We start from the raw sequence: 16,599 nt of genomic DNA, 5'->3' as shown, positions 1-16,599 counted from the left end.
AAGAGTAAATCAGTCAATATCTGATTTAGTGAAAAGAGGCTTTAATTTAAATGGCACGCTCCAATTTAGAATAAACAATTTAGACAATGGTCTTTTGTCTGTGTAGTATTTCTCAATACTACAACTCACCCCTTTTTTTAAGAAAATTAAGCTGTTTGATTCTTACAGTTACCATGGTGAAAATTTAAACACTTTAATGGTTAAAAACTATAGTTATAAAATTTAAAGAGAACATCAAACGAAAAAGTTATAAAGATAAGTTAGGTTTTATCTAGAGCTTCCTTCCGGATTCAAGCTCCACATTGTATGATCTGAGGATCGCCATCTTCCTCTGTGAAGCCTCAAGCTTTTGTTGCAACTTCACGATTTTCTTCTTTTTAATTTTGTTTTTGATTCGTAGTCTGCTAATTCCGTCCGTAAGTTGTTGAATGTCATCCTGTTCTTCCTGTCTGTTTTTTACATGGTTCGGAAAAGCAGTTATTCCCTCGAACGGAATGGTGACTTGCGTGCCTCCTGCCTTGAGGATGTAGCCGTGTTCCTCCCTCTTCTTTAATTTCCAGAAGTTGTTTTCGTTCTTTATAACCACTTCTGGCTGAGTTATGAAATCGATAGGCATCATCGCCTTTTCCATTGTCGTTGAGTTGGCGACTTCAATGAACGATGGCAGTTTCCATCTGTTATAATTTTCCTTTATTGAGTACTTTAAACTCGTTATATATTTTGGATTTTCCGTATCTAACTTGGTTTCTCTGCACTTCTGCAGTTCCAATCTTTGGGTTAAACTAGGAAAATTGCGAGGGTTCTTATTTAACCCGTCGTCTATTGACAAAGATTGAACTGCTAGAGGTTTCCGTTGTTTCTGCCTGAGGGGCAGCTTTCTTTTGAACTCCTCTGGTGCTGGGTCTGCGTTTCTGCAATTCCAGTTTAAAATTGGGTCGTATTCCATTTTGCTAAACATCAATATAAAATGACCAAATTTTCAAAATCCCGAATTACATTCGGATATTAAGGCTAATTATCAAATGTTTGAACGACGAAGGACAAAGTGTAAAATTGTATATATATATAAAAGGTGGAAAATATAATCTTGTGGTTTCACACAAACCCACCACGGAAAACAAATGAAGAAAGACGATCATGGTGTTTGTTAACCACAGGAATACAAAACAAGAAAGACGATCATGGTGTTTATTAACCACAGGAATAAAGCACTTTACAACACTGAGTTAAGCTCAGATATTAAACTTATGTAGTTAAAGCAAAAAATGGAAATTTGGGCATTAATTAACCCCTAATCTTAAATGTATGTCCACCTGGTTGTCATAACCAGCAATTTTCGTTTCATTTTTTGATAATAATTAGAAAAGATTTGAATTAGAATCAAATCAAATGAAATATCGAAGAAAAGGAAAATTAAACAGACAAATTGCAAACTGTATAATATTCAAAAAGATAAGTGTATTAGTTTCTCTTTGGTTTTAATCCTCTGCATCAATCCATGTTCACATCTATAGTACAGAAAGTCATCCTGAACTTTATGATGCAAAAATTTAACGTAAACAATCTTAAGGATGATGCGGTCCAATTTTCAAAGTGTTGCTTCTGAAAATTTGTTGTTTTTAAGAGTTTAAATGCCTGCATGTTGTGGATTTTGAACTACCGAATTGATATTTTGGCCAAATTGTGAGGAGTGAATCATAAGAGTCTCAAAGGCTGCATACAGCCACCAACAAGCATTTGCTTTGTTGAAAGAATATGGTACCATAATTTTAAAAAGGCTACATGAAGCCACCAACAAATGCTGGCATAAATCTGCGGCGGGTCGGGTCGAAAAACGTTTGTTCGCCCATTTTATGATAAAGAACATTGATGAAAACTTTACTCAATGTGTTAAGAAGAAAGGAGGTGAAATTTCAATTTTTGATGAATTTCTTCTAGTTTGCATTTTGTAACTTGAAAACTACAAAGATAATAATTTTTGTCATCGGTCCCTACTTGGGCCCTAAGAAGAAACCGATGGTGCAAATTAACTTCGCAGAATGAGTTTGTTACAATTTTACATTGGCTAGTTCTTTCATCAAAGGTTTCACTCTATTAATTCTCGTTTTTGTACGTAGGGTAATTTGACATTCCCCTAAGTGTAATACTGAATTTTCAGTTAATAAAACCGCCTGAAAATGAAATTATTATAGACTCGTAAAACTGTGATATTTTAAACTCCTGGCCTTTTGCAATTTTTTTTTTTTTTTGCAAATATGTTGAAGTCGAAAAACTTTTTTGTCTGAGCCATTGGTTTCCGATCCCTTTATCTTTATTTGATTTTGAGGATGGTCCAAAATTGTTAGCGTACTTGACTGTTTTCGATCTCGGTTAAGAATTAAATCCGTGTTCATGCATTTTGGCATATCTTTTTGGGTGTCATACAGAATTGCTATTCATTGTAGTATAATTGTAGGATAATACTCGTAATCTTATTTTTTGGTAAGACTAAATTAGATTAATATTTTAAAGCAGGAAGAAACGGGTTTATTTTATTTCTATGTTTTCAAACGTTTGGCCTATTACCCCTTTGTTTATATCTACTTTTGATGCTCTGGAATTTTTTAGTACGATAGGCATTGACTTAATTTCATTCCTACAATAAGTGCTTTGTGCATTGATGCCTTTTTGTTCTAAGGACTTATCAATTCTAAACGATGTTCCTACTTTGAAAACCATGCCTGCTGGAGAAATTGAAATTACGCGGGATGATTTTGGTGCAATAGTTATATTTTTATCAAGAAGTACATTTTGATAAAAGCTTAGATATGGATAACTTTTGCTTCTTACAACACTGATAGGAACTGTTATATCTGGGTATTTTTTTAATTCTAAGTTTAAAGTTGGAAGGTTTATTGATTTAATGTTGTGAGAAATGAAATCCATTCCTAATATATTTAGATCGCAGCCATTCTTGGCTAAAATCCATGCTTTTATTTTTACCGGATTATCAGTGTTTGTCCCAAAAGTTGAGTCAAAGTTAGTATAACCTATAAGTTTAAGTTTTTCTCCATTAACAGCAACTGTATTTGATCTACATTTATTCAGCTGTAAAGGCTGTATTTTAAAATATTGTTCATAACTGTCAAAATTAATAAGCGAACATGTTGCTCCAGTGTCTAGTAGAAATTGGGTTTCCAGACCGTTATTTTTATTTTTGTCTCCGACGGGATGTTGGAAAAGTTAATATATAATTGTATTTTTGGTTCAGACGGAGACTGATCTAGTTTAAATTCACAAGTTCACACTCATTATTGGTATAGTCTCCTGGAATGTCATCATTACTAAAGTTGTGGATCTGGTAAGGTGAATGATAATCGTTATATTCGTTGAAGGGTTTTTTACTGTTCGACCTGTCACGTGATTGAGAACCTTCATTGAAGTTTGTTAAATGCCTGAATTCTTGTTGGGGATTTATGTCATTGAATTTGTTGTCTACTCTTGACCTACTCTTACTATAGTAATGGTAACTTCTGTTTGAATTCTCTCTTAATTGAAGCGAGTCATAATTTTGCTCCTGTTCATCGTTATATTTTAAGCAACGTCTTATCGTATGGCCTGAAATACAACACCAGTTGCAAAACATTGGGTTGTTTTGTTTGTTTCTATGATCATGTGGGGTATAAGCTGCGTTTATTTTATGATCCTTCATTAGTCCTGTTAACTCTTTAAGCTGACCCTTTATTCCTTCGATCTCCAACTTATTATCAACACTACTTGAAGCTGTTCCAGTAAACTCACTACTTACTGCAAAACTTAAATCTTTTGTTGCAGTATGATCTTTTAATTGTTGCCATGTTGCGGGTGGATTCTCAATTCGGAATTGATGAGCCTTTTGTTTCAAGCCTGGCGGGCTTAAGCCGCGTACAAAGAATTCCATTTTCTTTGCTGTTCTTTGATCATCATTAAAAGTTGGATTAGGCCATCCACGGTCTACTGCGGTGCTTAATCTATGTATGTAGCTTTTAATGAATTCATCAGGTTGTCTTTTTATGTTTTCTGCTTCTATTCGTCTCCTATACTTGTCTTTATCATCAGTGAATCTATCTATGAATTGATCTCTTATATCATTCCAAGGTAAGTTTGCTGCTAATCCCTGATACCATTGAGCGGCTGGACCTCTTAATATTGAACCAAATAAGGCTCTTTGTCTGTTATCATATGCGTCTTGTTCGTCACCTGCATCTCCTGGTCTAGTGCCTAGGGAAAATGCTATCTTTTTCTCTACTATATCAAGAAAATCTCTTGCATCTTCATTCGGATCTAAGCCGGTAAACTTTTCGAGAGCTAAATCTGGGTATGCTACTACGTTTGCCATCTTTGTTTAATTCACTCAATGTTTTGTTAACAATATATAAAGGGTTTGGATGTGTTGTGTACTGATCAATTGTACGGACTGAAATAATTGTATTTAAGTTACAATGAAGTTTGCTGGGTTCAATGAATACGAATTTTTGTTAGATAGATCAATAGTGCTATGGGGCTGTTTAAGCTTTTTTAAGATAGAAGTTATCTCTGGGGTATTGCTGCTGGAGAGAATGGTTAATTCGTGAATATTTTTGTGTGGGTGTTTGGACAAAATTGTGATTTGATCTTTTTGGATATTGGTGATATACCAAATAATTTTTGTGGATTTTTTTTTAAATTTTAGTTTTAAATTAAATGCTGTTGTATTTACTTGATAAAAGTTGGTCATAGCGTTTTACATCATTTTAGGGACATAAATATTTATTTAGGGAGTGATAAACAATATAAAGAATATTTAAATTTTTCTAATGAAATTGGAATGAACTTGTAATGTTTTTAATTTTTACGTTGTTTGTTTTCTTTTTCTTAAGCTAAGTTGTACTATTTGATTAGTATGTTTTAGAGTAATGAAAACCTCTTAGGAATTTTTGAATATTAACAAAGGTTATTAATAATAAGATAAGGAAATAAAAATTTTCTTTGGAAAAAAAAATTTTTCTAAAATTTTTTCTAAGTTTTTCAAGTTTTTTATTTGCTGATTCCTTAACTGAAACCTAAAACTTTGTTCAAGTGAATCTTTTTTGATGCTATGGTATGGTTAGCAATATAACTATATGCCTTTATTGGTTATTATTGGTTCAAAACTTAATTTTTTTGTTAAAAATTTATAGAAAATTTTTTGACTGAAACGATAATCTGAAACCTGAAACTATGGTAGCTGAAGTTGAGTTTTTTTAATCTTAAAATTCTCTATACGCTTTATTATATCTGGTTTTTGCTTTATCTTGCAAAAAAATTCGAGAAAACCGAATCTTTTGATATCTTAAACTTAGTTTTTGAAAACTCAAACCTAAAACTCTTAAACTCTCTCAAACTCGGTGCATAAAAATAAAAAGTTGGTTTTTGATAGCTGGTCTAGTGTAAATTAGAATTTTGAACAGGTTTGTAACTTCAAAATCAAAAATTTGTTTGCGGAAACCTAAGTTTTTGCGGCTGAAACTATGATTTCTAGAACTGAAACTATGGTTTGACCACTTGGTTTTAGAGTTTTGAGATTGAAAATTTAGGTTGGTGTCTCTAATATATATCTATTCCAGCAATAAAATTGCCAAAAAGATGAAAATTTTAGCTTAAAACGACGATTTTAGTTTTCTGAAACTATAAGTTTGAGGGCTCAAACTAACACCTTCTAGAAGTTTTTTGAGTTTAAAAATTTGTTAGTGCATTAAAGATTCTTATTATCTTTCAATATTTCACAAAAATTTTTCTCGGGAAGCAAGATTTTTGGTTCTGAAACCAAAAACACCAATTCTGAAACGTACGTTTCAGCCTTAGGAACCAAAATTTAAAATTGGTTTGGTGGGTTTTAACACCGTTAGTTTTCTCTAGAAAGTCAAAATTTTTGTGTTCTGAAACCTGAAACTAACAAAAACGTACCATTTAAGACCAGGTTTTTGACTTATGGTATCCAAATTTGGGTTTGACTAGTTCAACTTTTGCTGTTTTACCCGAATCCGTTTACAGAAACTTAAAATTTTGACCGGAAACTATACTTATTTTAACTAAAACGTTTGACCCTATAACTGAAACCTAGACTGAAACCAAAAACTTTGGCTGGTAAAAATCAATTTTTTTGTGCTTATGCTATCATATGAAACCTATTTTATCAATATAAAGTGGATGTGTCAGTGTTTTTGTTGTGAAACCTGATATTTTTGTGCTGAAACTAAAACTTGGTGTTTGGTGTTATGTGGTTAACGTTTAAGATTGGTTTTAAAGCGTAATCTTATTATTTATTAGGTGTATAATTAAACTGTGTCAAAGAAAACTAATGATTTATTAAAAAACACCCAAATCCGTTCCTTCCTTCGTGGTTTTTGTTACTATCTTCCTTAGTTTCAGTAATTGGTAGCTTTACTGATGGATGATTTAGGTTTAAGTTATCTTAAGGTGGATAGAATTAAAATTAGTTTAAGAAAAATTGAGGATAAGCCTCGAGAAATGATGAAGGATTAGAATAAATAGCAACAAGCGTGGATGGTTTGAGATAATGTGATGAAGAATTCAATTTATCATACAATTTAGGGTACTCTTAGATCGCACATATGACCACTTAACCCCCTCGAAAAAATAATTGAAGATATTTAATAAGTTTTTGAGCAGTTTAGTTTAATACAGAATTTCGTTAATTTTAGTGATGATAACTTTAAACTGAAGTTTCGGCAAAAATTTAGTAGATTACTGGACAAAACGGTTATGTCTTACTAGCGGACTTAGGCAGAGAACGATTCTTTCAGAAATTTTATATATTATTATAATAATAGATAATAGTTAAGTTCATGAGCTAATGTCAGTTAGAAAGCCGTCTAATAGACCTCGAGATGGAGGGATATCGTGGGCGACTGCTAGCGCAGGGGATGCATTTCGCAAGAACCCTACTAGGAATATCTGTCAAGTAGAAGACAATGAAATTGTGTTTCTATCGAAAGATACCCATTGTCTCTGGCTTTTTGAGGTTGGAAACTAATCTGACAAATACTCACAGATCCTAATAATAATATATTTTTTGAGTTTTAAAAGCTGTTTCGAGTTTGTTGGAAAAAGAATTTCTTAAGGAGTAGTTCTCTGCTGCGGTCGCACCAGTTTTACTAAGCGCTCATTGCTGGTTGAATGCTTAGTAATTTTATCCTAATTTATAAGTCTCACCTTAGATCGTCAAATTGTCTTGACAAAAAGTAGAGTAGAAACAATAGTTAGAAAAGGTATGAATTAATTAGTTGGTTGGATACAAAGCACTGGGTTATTAGATTATATAAACGAATCGAACAGCTTAAAGAAATATACCTATGAGGGGAGGTTGAGCTAATCTTATTTTGTTCATCAATTTTTTATCTTCTTACTAAGGTCGGTGGCTGATTAGTATGTATGGTTGCCCTTGATGTTTGTCCAAGTCAGCACTTCTGGTTGGGTCGTCTGAATCGTCTTGCCGTAGTCCTTTGGGTACTTGTAGTCCAGACTTCCTCGGGGGTGCGTATCTCGATTATCTCGATTTATAATTTTTCAAATCAAACTTAAAATGAGAATTTATTCTCTTTTTATAAATGAAAAGGGCTAGATTAATTTTAGTGTTAGGACAGAAAAGAAAAATTATTTATTTTTAAAAGATCTGACTGAAGAGAAATGACTTGCTGCTGACTGAGCAAAATGAAACACTGAAGATTTCAGGCCAGTCCTTTTGCTCGTAAGCATAAACCGGCGGCTGATTCAATCTTTAATTATTCAGATTTCACCTGCTCCTTTGTTCTCCCTTTCTAATAAGGGAATTTTCAACTAGTTTTTATTTGATTTTTTCAAATCAAATATCTTCAACTTATTAGTCCCCTTTGATGAAAACCGCAGCCTTCAGTTTGTCTTATTAAAAATTCATATTACTCTCTCTGATGCATCATAATGCAGGTGCACCTCTGCTTAATCAAAGCAAGGAGAATTTCAGTGCAGCCGGCAAGACTGCTAAATATTTATCCAGTTTGTTTCAAGTTAAGTTAAAAGGGACGTATTAATAATCGCCGCCCTTTTAAAATATTGAGCATGAAAAAATGAGAAAAATTGGACAAGTATTTAAAAAGGAGTGGATTTTCAAAACAAGATTTTATAGTCCTAATAAGAGTAAATCAGTCAATATCTGATTTAGTGAAAAGAGGCTTTAATTTAAATGGCACGCTCCAATTTAGAATAAACAATTTAGACAATGGTCTTTTGTCTGATATAATGTTTTATTTAAATTTTTCTTTTGTTTTTGATCACCTTCACGCAACAAAACTAATTGTAACAAAGATGGCAGGTTACTGTGCAACTAGCAAAGAATGTTCTTACCACAGTCTTAGAAAAATACAAAAAATAATTTTTGTTTTTTAATTTAATGTCGTTTTTTTCTGCATGGTGTGATAAAAAGATGTAAGCGAAATAATACTAGGCATATTTGAAAATCTTAGTAATAAAGCCCATTCAGAAAACAGTTTTTGAAGAAAATTGTTTAGAAAAACGAAAAAAAAATCAAATTTTTCTGCCGAAATTTTGGGAATTTTTTAACCTTTGTTCACAAATGGTTCTAAAATCCTCCAAAAATTAATTTTATCTGACAAAAACTAAAAAGTAAGCTCAAATAAGCTATTGTAAGCCTACTCGCTCACACTATTAGTTCGAAGTTAGACCAAAAGTTTTGAAATATTTAAATGTCGTTAGAATCACGATTGAAAGTGCTTCAATATGATATATCACTCGACGCATTCCGATAAATATTTTTGGTACCTGACTTTGCGCGGAAAACAAATGTTAAAAAAAGAAAAAAGAAAAAAAAGAAAAAAACTAAAACACACCCGAAAACAAAGTTCAAACCAATTTTTAAAAGGGTCGGAACAAAAATACAAGTTTCATAATTTTAAAAAAAATTTAAATAGCTGTTTCGCTACTTAAAGTTGTTAGTGAGTTCCTATCTCTTCGTTTAAAAAAATCAGAAGCTTGAAATTTGAATTGAAGACAGAGATGGCTTTTCAAGGAGTGATGGATATTGCTCGTCTGTCTCGTTGTGTGAAGCCAAACCCCTCTTGCACTGGTAGCTATGCATTCCAAAAAGTAGACCATTTTTGAGGATCAGATGTTTAGTGTGCCTAAAATCACAGACTGTCTCGAAAATCCAATGAATGTTATTGAAATTTCAAAAAAAGGTTGGGTATTTTACCAGAGAAGTCCACAACGGATTTGGAATCGGCGATAGACGGTTCAAAAAGCTCTTTTCCTTGTTCCTTCAGGGATTTCGAAAAGGAAGAAAGTTGTGGTCGGCTTCACGTCGTCCCGTTGCAAATCGAACCCCCGGCTGTCAGTGTCATGATAACCTCATCTGCGAGTCATCAACTTGACTCATGAGCGGTTTCTTTGCCATTGTCTGTTGCCGATTTGGTGGTATACGAGGAAAATTAGCTCAACCTCGTCTGAGACACGAGGAGAAGTCGTTTTATTTGAAGTTCGTTTCTGCGAATCTCGGTAGTTAAATATCTGATGGCCATCAAAATTGAGGAGACAACATCACCTGAAGTCCAATAAAGGTCAAGCATATTTGGCTTTTGAAGTGGAGAGAAAAAATTACGACCGTTGTCGTGAACCATTCGAAGCGGTTTGAAAGATTCTAGATTTTATGTCTGGATGTAAAACTATTTTCTTCTATTTTTTCGCTTCATACTATGGTTCTAATGGGTCCTGCTAGTCATAACAGAAGTCATCCTAGTTCCGGGTAAATCCAAGTTGTACTAGAGAAAACTGGCAAAAAAAGAAAACTCCTGGAACATTAAAGAACAGTAGGGTTTAGAGAGAGTCCATCAATTGGAAGCCAAAGTTTTCAAAAACCTCTCCACTAATCACATTGTCTGGAGCAGCGCTGGAAAGAGAGTGGAGAAACTCTCGAAGAACGACAATGAAGATCATATGAAAGTTTCAAGGAAGGGTTTGAGGAAAAGCAAAAGTCTGAGCCTGTTCACCTGTTTTAAAGAACTCGCTAAGGAAACTTAGTTCTGATACTCCTAACCAGACAGAATTTTGTCAATGACACTGGCGGGAAAAAAGGCTGAAAGAGACCCTGTGCAGTCTGCATTATGATTGGGTGATGTATAGAGTCAGGCACGGTTTTAATATGTTCCGGTGGAGTGCTGATTTGACTATATCTGCCAATGTAACCCATCACAATGAACATGTATATACACACCATAAAAACATATACATACACACATGTATATACACACATTTCCATTGAACCGACATACATGTATACACACAAAAAACTTGAAAATACACATATAACTTTTATACACACTTTCCCATTGAACATACATATACACACAAAAAACTTAAATATACACACATATATTTATACACACTTTCCCATTGAACATACATATGAACACAAAAAACTTAAGAATACAGACATATATTTATACACATATTCCAATTGAACATACATATACACACATGAAATAAAGTATATAAATCTGCACTTCGCCGGAACAGGTCAAATCCGCGCCTGACCCATTTTCATCCAACAATATATTTAATCTAAATTATAATTAGTCTTGAAGATGCATTGTTATTCTAGCACTCTTTTTTTGAAATGGACGAAGCAGTTACTTATTCTTCGAACACAAATCGTTGAATGGCCTTGTCTATTAAATCGTTTTGAAATTATTAGAAACATTTTGTTTTCCAACCTTTTGGCTGAATCCTGAGTAACAATTCATATCATGACAATTCTTTTATTCCTGATTTTTGTATCGACGATATCCCCACTGTTCCCTGTAGGTACATACCCAATAATGCTTTTTGTGTGACGTTCTTTTATCAGTAATTTCGCTCGTTTTGCTTCTATGCCTGCCTTCAGTACCCCAGATTAGAAAATTGGGTGCCTGTTGTACTCCTCAAAATTTGCTGGTAGAAATAACTTCTTCGCCGGGATAAATATTGTTTTTTTGATGTGTCCATGATAAAATTGAAAAAAGTTTCTCGTATCTACCCTTATATGGACGACGTGTTCATCTATTTGATCAACCGTTGCAGTTCCTGATTTAATCGAAATAAATTCAAATTTCTCACAGGAGTCTAAATCTTAAACCAAGTTGCATGCCTGATATTTTTATGCTGCTTCTACAACCTGTTGAGATCTGCACATATTTTCAAAATAGTTTTGTTTATTGGAGTTGTTGCACGTTTTTTTTTCAAGGGCTGGTCTATTTTTAAATGAGTGTCTGATAAAGTTTTCCCAAATCTGTTTGATAGTCTTATCTCTATTTTGATTTTCCTGTCCTTGGAAGGAATTTTTTCACTTTTCTGATTGTTCCTTTCTCTGAAAACTCGTTTGCTATTTGGGTTTGAGTTCCTGGTTGCCATGATAGGTTGATGTTTTTCTTTCTGGGCTCGATATAGATAATGCTCTTTCAGCTATGGCGCTTGTAATTGAAAGGCAAGAGTCGGAAGTTTAGTGTGTTCAATTTGAAACAAATGTTTCTCATTTTTGAAATAAACGAGACGCACAATAACTATTCCGCCTAGGTGCCCAGTTCTACTCTGGCTGCTTGCGCAGTTAATGCCGCGTGAGTTGCCTCAAAGGATTTCGTGTTTTTATGTCCTGCTAAATAGTCTGCTCCGTTCCTCTGTGACGCATCTCTTGCAATAGAAGCCATATCTCAAATTATCAGCTTGGATAATGCCATCTAAAAATTCATCTAATTGAACAAGTTTTAAGTTTTGATCTATGGTTTTTTGTTAGTTTTGCATCTAGACTTAACACTTCTCAGTCATTTTCATGACTAGCAGTGCAATGAAGCAAAAACTGATACATTTATCTGACTTCATTTAAGATTTTCATCCAACTGTATTTTAAATTTAAATTACAATCAGTCTTGAAGTCGCATTGGACTTCTAGCACTCTTTTGTTGAATAGGACGAAACGGTTACTTATTCTTCGAACACAAATCGTGGTTCTTTGAATGACCTTGTCTATCCAATCAACTTGAAACTATTTAAAAATTTTTCTTGCCAACCTTTTGGCTGCTTCCACAGTAGCAATTCAAATCATGACATTTCTTTTGTTCCTGTTTTTGTATCAATGATATCCCCCACTGTTCCCTGTAGGTTCAGACACCATATTGCTTTTTGTGCGACGTTCTTTTATCGGTAGTTTTGCTCGTTTTTCTTCTAGGTCTGCCTTCCGTACCCCACATAACAAAATTAGGGCCCTGTTGTCCTCAATTTTTGCTGGTAGATTAACTTCTCTGCCGGGATAATTTTCGTTTTTTTTATGAGTCTATGATATAATTCGTAATAGCTTCTCTTATCTACCATTATCTGGACGACTTGTTGATCTATCCGATCAACCATTTCAGTTCCTGTTCCTGTTTGTTGTCGATTTTTTACATGCTGCTTAGGACCAATAGTCGCATATAATTTCTAGTTGGCAGCCTCCGGCAACAATTTTTCTAGCTTTGCTGAACAGTTCAAGATGTGGTTTTTTCTCAAAAGCTTTTGAAAATTTCATACGAAATGCAATCACTTAGTCCGTTTGGGTATTGTCAAGGGCTTTGTAGATTTTACTCAAAGTGTAGAACTTATTTGTGACAACTGATCTGCTTTTGACTATTCCATGTTGATGCTTGCTTAGAAAGTTTTCGAAGTGAGTGTACAGAGATACATATGAACAATTCTCCAATATTCTACTACCTATGTTAAACAGTGATATATGACTCTAGTTTTTGACTTTGCACCTGTCATTTTTCTTAAATTTTGGTGAATTTTCAGCTGTTTTCGAGCAGCTTGTAATTTTTCTCATGCGTTTGATTTTCTCGTGGATGACCTGAGGAGCATTCGCCGTATTTTGGGCTATCTTCTGAAAGCATATTGGTGGTACACTTTTTGGCCCTCTTGATTTGGTCACTAGGACCAAAAAGTGGAAAACAAAAGTCATCAAATTTAGAAATCGGTAAAATGTGGACTTCGACTTTTGACGTCATTGATGTTAAGTTGCAGTTTGGTTGAGAACACTTATTGAAAAAATAGGTTGAGATCATTCACGTTGTCCTCCAGGCTGTTAGCAGTGATGGTGTCGTTTGTCATTACTGTCATTTCAATTGTTTTTTTTAAAATAAAACTGTGTTTCTGGTGCACAGTAATACTGAATGTTGATAATTCAGAGATCGTTTTCATTAGACTGGATGACTATGTTTTCACATTGTGCTACCGAACGTTAGTGGGAATTTCTCGACTTGGTGCTAATTAACTACTTTTGTTAGTGCAGTTTTTTCATTAAGCTTGCTGTGCTTTGAGTTATCCGTGTTTGTAAACGCTACCGATGTGCAGATCTTCTAGGAACATGGATTTCAATGATACTTTCGGAAAAGTCATACAATTATCGGCACTTGTTCTGTATAATGGTATAACAGGTTCGATCAAACAATTTTTGCACCATTACGCCATTGATTCACCTTTGCCTTAGCTTTACCGTGATTTCACTTTTGCCCTAGCTACGATAATTATTTATGACAGCTTTAACTGATTTGCGTTCTATTTGTCTGTTTCTAGCGGCCTGTTTCAACCTTTTGCTCATACTTTGCAATTCTTTTTCCAACAAGTTAATTTCACAGGTCGTAAAATGTTTAATCGAGTGCGGTAACCTACTTGTTCCTCTTCACTTATACTCTTCAAGTATTCCTAGTTTGTTTCCGGGAAGTTGATATCACCACAGATTGCAAGGGACGACGGTTTGGGAAAGATTCCAGTAAAGTGCTAAAATTGTCAGCCGAGTACCTATAAAGACTCAAATAGGGGGGGGGGTTGTAGAAGGTGATGAAGACGATTTCCTTGCTGGAGATACAAATTTTCTTTGAGATAAAACTCTTGGGTAAATTTGATGACAGTATTTCTGCGGAAAATTTGTTTTTCACTGCAAAGAGGGAGCCTCCATTTCCGTTTCTAACGTTCTTCGTTTCTCTCTATCTGATCTGTATATGCTATAATCATTTTGCAGTATTTCAGATGATGCAATTTAGTCAATAATTCAAGTATCGCAGATACAGACTAAACAATATTTGGAAGAGATAATGGCTATATAGAGTTTACCTCGATGATCAAAATTTACAGGACTTCTCACAATCAGTTGAAGGACAGTAAGAAAGACCCCTAGTCAAGAGAATGAATCATTTTATCCACTTTCAAGTTTTCATTGTACATGTACAGATTTCCTTTTCAAATATCTTGTTTGTTGCGCCATTAATTAGTAACTCACGTCGTTTCTTGATAACGTGATCTTCATTGCGTCTTTCCTTGTCAATGCTGGCGAGAAAAAGATCTTTACTTCAGGCAGGTGGCTTGTTGTATCAAAGTTTTTTGCAGGGATTGGTCTCGCCTCAACATGATTAAAGACAATTACCAAAAGCGTTCTGGGTTTTATCCGGTTTTCGTCAAAACTCTCCCAGGTCTTTCATTTCCACAATGTTTGGTTGCAAGTCGATGATGTCAAGAAAAAGTTTGTTACTTCTACTTTTGTAGGAACAAGGTTCTCATCTTTCAATTTGTCGGGATTTGCATCTTTGGCTGATGTTATGAGTATTTTTGTTTGGTATTTTTTTCTCCCTTTTTTGATGCACAGCATTTTTTGTGTGCTCTCTCAGTACAGATTTGTATATAATTTATTTTTTTTCTTAAGATCTTAAAATTTTTTCATCTTTTTTATTATCAGCCATTTCTGCCAGCCTGGTTTCCATGTTTAGAAATGTTTCGTCTAAGTCAAACTAGTCCATTTTTTTAACCATTTTGCTTGGGTGAAGCTTTTTTTGAAGCAATCACCAACTTTTTTTTCATGACGCTGATGAGCAAAGCAACAATGCTATTGTTCCAACATTCTTGAGGCCGTTGACTGCAACTAGGACTAATCCTGTACAGTCAGTGGTTAGGTGCAGGATAGCCCTGCATGCGACACATTGATAGGTACGATCGTTAGGACCGACCTTTCATTTACACGACTTGTAACTCTTAGTCATTCTTTCCTTTTTACCTGGACTCCAAGTCAGAGACTGAAAGAATACACAAGTTTAAATGAATGAATCGATTACTGCTTCACGAGTTTGCTTTTTCTTGTTTCAAACTAAAGGGTTTGATTTAAGGATTTTTTCGGGTCCTGAATTGGCAAAAACTTTTTAAGCGATCATACAAAACCAAACTACAGTTATATAATCAGTTAGAAAAGATGAAGGCTTTTATAATCTAAGTCGCCCCAATTAGTGGAACTGCAAAATTTTTTCATTTCTCTATAGGCAGCCTTCAAAAATAACCCGCTCCCAGAAAAAAAGTTTCCACTGACAATTTTGATTATAAGATATCCAATAGTCCGAAAATCTTCATGCTATCTTCACCTCACACCTTGCATTTCGAAAAGAGCTTCATGAATTTTTTAGTCTATTCTCGAATAGTTTTTGTTGTCTTACTTTCGTCCAAAAATTTTTTCAAAAAATTGAATTTGAGAAGCTGAATTTCATTCCTTGCTTGAGGGTGAGGTAATATTGCCCGGACTTTAGTCACGGGCACAACTGCGGTTCTACGTAAGCGCTGAACAGCTCGTGTTTTTGTATTTTCTCTGAGTAAAAATCGTCATAACTAAATCACGACTCTAGTAGCTTGTTCAGTTTAAATTGACTAAGTGAAAAGTGAAAAAATTGACAAACTGCAAAAAATGGGTGAAGAAAAATGAAGCAATTTAATTCTAAAATATATCAAAAGAAATCGGCAAATTTTTACCGTCTACTGCAAAAAATTAGCTTCACTAGCGCAACTAATGGTGACGAGAGGATGAATGCACCATCAGAAATATGTTCTGAAAAACCAGGTTTAATAGAATTCGCTTTCAAAAAAGACCAATCCATGACTAGAAGTTGCTATGATTCATCAAACAAAGAAAATGGAGCGTTTTTCAGACTAATTTTGACCTAACAACTAGTCATTATTTGATAAATTCTTTGTATACCATCTAAAAGCCAATGTCATGATCTCAAAATTTAAAAGATAATTGATTGACATTTTTTTTGGGCAACCAAAAGAAAAACGTGATCAAATGCAGCAAACTTTTGAGTTTCAGAAATTTACAGAAGATTGTTGAGGTAATCACATAGCATGGAAAAATATTCGAGCTAAATTCAATCTCTTAGATCACATTGTCAAAAATTTAAAGTGTATTGTATCAACAGCTATAACTTTGGAACACCTTTTAAAAACGTGTTACTGCCATTGGCGCAGATACAAAACTGCTACAGCTATGGTAAATAAGCTTTCAATTTAACTTTCTCGGTGATGTTTTACAGCAAATAATTAACCGGCCACAGAACATAAAAAATAATTATATATAGCACGATAGTCTTTTTGCATTCTTGAATCAGCAACGCGTTATTTTTAATTTCTCTTTTGTTTATCGGCTTTAGGCATTCATTCAAAATGGCGGAGAATTGTATACGTGAATTTTATCACGAGCTAGATGATTTTGAGCTGGACATGCCTGGAAGACAAAAA

At 34.1% G+C, this 16,599-nt stretch overlaps 2 protein-coding genes across 5 annotated transcripts in view; both read right to left on the bottom strand.

The window, feature by feature from the left end:
• LOC134853315 (vacuolar-sorting protein SNF8-like) overlaps window positions 1–6,661 on the bottom strand; it is a 340,685-nt gene extending 334,024 nt beyond the window's left edge. For both annotated transcript variants that reach the window (XM_063869288.1, XM_063869289.1), the window contains exon 1: window positions 6,650–6,661. The gene's annotated coding sequence lies outside the window, so the exon portion shown is untranslated. The remainder of the gene's footprint in view (window positions 1–6,649) is intronic.
• LOC134853314 (pseudouridylate synthase RPUSD4, mitochondrial-like) overlaps window positions 1–6,661 on the bottom strand; it is a 315,381-nt gene extending 308,720 nt beyond the window's left edge. For all 3 annotated transcript variants that reach the window (XM_063869285.1, XM_063869284.1, XM_063869286.1), the window contains exon 1: window positions 6,649–6,661. The gene's annotated coding sequence lies outside the window, so the exon portion shown is untranslated. The remainder of the gene's footprint in view (window positions 1–6,648) is intronic.
• Window positions 6,662–16,599: the final 9,938 nt, after the last annotated feature.

The sequence above is a fragment of the Symsagittifera roscoffensis genome, chromosome 8, assembly GCF_963678635.1.
Source record: "Symsagittifera roscoffensis chromosome 8, txSymRosc1.1, whole genome shotgun sequence".
Taxonomy (NCBI): domain Eukaryota; kingdom Metazoa; phylum Xenacoelomorpha; order Acoela; family Convolutidae; genus Symsagittifera; species Symsagittifera roscoffensis.
This window is presented reverse-complemented; position numbering and strand designations above follow the sequence as displayed.